Genomic DNA, 3,160 nt, shown 5'->3' with positions numbered 1-3,160 from the left:
TATATATATATATATCATGAAGATATAAATGGTATAGCTATCCTCTTTATACGGCTGAACCAATTAGCACTCTACTGGAACTTCAGGAATATGAATTTAAGAAGAGGAGAAACAAGTTTCAAAGGTTAGTGTATATATTTATCGAATGCATTTCAAATTACTGAAATTCTTCGTGCCATACAATATACATAGATGCGGTCACATATATTTTAATTTTAATTATATCATCTGCGTGAACGTTATGGTTCGGCTAAACTTTCGTCTTTTTTTTTTAATTCTCAAACCTCTAATATCTTTGAAAAGTTTAACTCTTTGAATCCCCTACCTTTGATGACCGAAGTATAGATAACTGCTATGGCTGGAGTTAGGTCGCCCATATCAGCCTATATCGACTGGACACGGCCGTAAGATTTTGCACCTATATAGGATTCCTCATGAATTATTTTATACTAACTTTCTTATCTACCCTCCTCATTGATTCTAATACGGACATTCGGACATCGTAGGTACATCTATGTATTTATGTGATTATATGTTTATGTGTTTATGAATTTTTATAAATTTATAAATTTTTATATATTTATAAATCTTCGTATATATATGTGTTTATAAATTCTAATAAATTTTCATCATATCTCACATATGTGAACGCATCTATGTATGTTGTATACTATGGAGAATTTCGATAATTTGAAATGGATTTAATCACTATATACACTGACCTTTGAAATTTGTTTCTCTCCTTCTTAATTATATATATATGCGTGTGTGTGTGTGTGTGTGTGTGTGTGTGTGTGTGTTACACTTTGTTGATGAAGAAGAAATTATTACTCGGTTTATGATTTATTGTATGGATTATATTATTATACAAATATGCTAAGCTTCAGATTTTCAAACATATAGAAAAGTATAAAAAAAGGGCCCTCATGGTATTTTCAAACGATCATAACTGTTGAAGCTCTTTATTTCACAGCAGTATGTTTCCAATGTTGTTTGCTTCTTTTTATATCAACATGATTGTAAACACTGAGCGTAAGTAAATATTTTCTTTATTTGGATATTGTTCTACACGTAGGAAGATTTAAAACAAAAAGACGGGAAATTCATGTCTGTCGTTGATCTAATTCCTTAGATTCATACATTCAGTATATATTGTGTAATGTTATTAAGATTATGAACGGTATTTGTGAATCTAAGTTTAATGTATTTGAAAATACCTGTCACGTTCATAACAACATCTGTCTTTCCGTGAGGTAACTATTCTGTTCAGAAATCAGCAGTTCATATATCGATTATTTTCCCAATTACAGATATTTAAATATACCGTAATGGATATGAATTTTCATGTACATATTTGTATCTTGTGAATTTATTTTCATGCATATCATTAGCAAGTGTTCATGCTCTATGATTATCAATCCTGTATATTGTAATTCTTTCACATTACTAAGATATCACCCTCATCTTTTGAATATGTATATGCATATGTATGTATGTATGTATGTATGTATGTATGTATGTATGTATGTATGTATGCATGTATGTATGTATGTGTGTATGTATCTATATATGTATGTGTGTATGTATGTATCTATCTATCTATATGGGTGTGATGTTTGTACATGTATATATATATATATATGCATACATACATCCATATATATAGTTAAATAAGATTGAGGTACAATCTTATAGAATGGTATGCAAAAGTCATCCACAGTTTTTGCCTACCTGACGTCATCAAGCAGTGTAAATACTCCTGCTATTGCATATACATCACCAATTCCGTATTATATCTAGTGTTCATACACATTTGTAAAGAATAGAAAATGAAAGGGACGATATTGTTCATTTAAAATCACTACAATTGTTTCGACACATTTATGTACTGGTGGTACACTGGTGGTATTTTGTGCAATCAGTATTAGCGAATCGGCGTGTAGAATGCACCTCCTCGGGTGAATTTTCAAAAATAAATTATTCATTAGATACTACTACCATTACACTTTTCTTCTTTCCCAACCTTATTGGACATATTCTTCGCGTTAGCCATATACCCGTCGCTTATTAGAGCTGCAAGGTCTTATTTTGTTTGTATAAGACCTTTTATTTCTTTTCGTTTCTTTATATGTCCACATTTAGACGTGTTTTTCTTTGTCACTATCACCTGCTTGTTTGCTATTCTCAGCACGTTGACGCCGCGGATGCAAGCAAAAGTGAACACTATTAATGTTAAACGCGTTTAGCTGTAATGATATTGTGGACGATAACTGAAGAAGAATTAGCCCAAGTCCGTCTTTTCGATTTGTTTTTTGTTGCGTTTCTGTTCAAAGTTTAGAACATATATTTAGAAAAATAAGTAGAATGAATGCAAGAGCTGAAGAACAAAAAGACAACTCAAAAACATTGAACAGCATAGTACAAAACAGGACGTAATAGTAAATAAAGAACAGTAAAGAAATATAAATAGATATTTACACATTGGTGCTCTTACCGAATAGTGATCACACACATTGCTACAAACAGAATAAATGCATGCAAGTGTGTATACACACACATACACACACACACACACACACACACACACACATACATATATATATATATATACATACTAACATATTTACATACATTCGTCGGTTGAAATTATATATATTGTGAGCAGAAGCGAGCTACTGTCATCTGCCGCAGACGAGGTGTCCTGTATTGAAGACCGGCAGAAATAACCCGATCTAGGCTGGTAAGCAAGTCCCGTCGTTAGATAGTGGTAGTGCTTCACTCCGCTGCTCTCAATATCTTGGATGCAGCCGTGCAATGTTAACAAGGAGAGGAGATGTGCTCTTGGGGTTAAAAACTCACAGTAAAGTCCGTGCGAATGGACAGCCATGTTGAAGTGACTACTAACGTTACTTGTTAGCAGTCACTGCGTTGAGCGTTTCGACCTACTTTAGAAGAAGCATTTTCGCTGATACATACATATATATATATATATATATATGTGTGTGTGTGTGTGTGTGTGTGTGTGTGTGTGTGTGTGTGTGTGTGTGTGAGAAAGTTGGTATGTGAAAGCACGTGCTTGGATGTATAAAAGATAATAAGAGTGAAAAAACTACAGAAGGCTTGTGTTACATGGTTAAAGTATATATTTAAATTATGTCAG

This window comes from Octopus bimaculoides, chromosome 2 (genome assembly GCF_001194135.2).
Source record: "Octopus bimaculoides isolate UCB-OBI-ISO-001 chromosome 2, ASM119413v2, whole genome shotgun sequence".
In the NCBI taxonomy this organism is placed as follows: domain Eukaryota; kingdom Metazoa; phylum Mollusca; class Cephalopoda; order Octopoda; family Octopodidae; genus Octopus; species Octopus bimaculoides.
Note: the sequence above shows the minus strand (reverse complement) of the source record.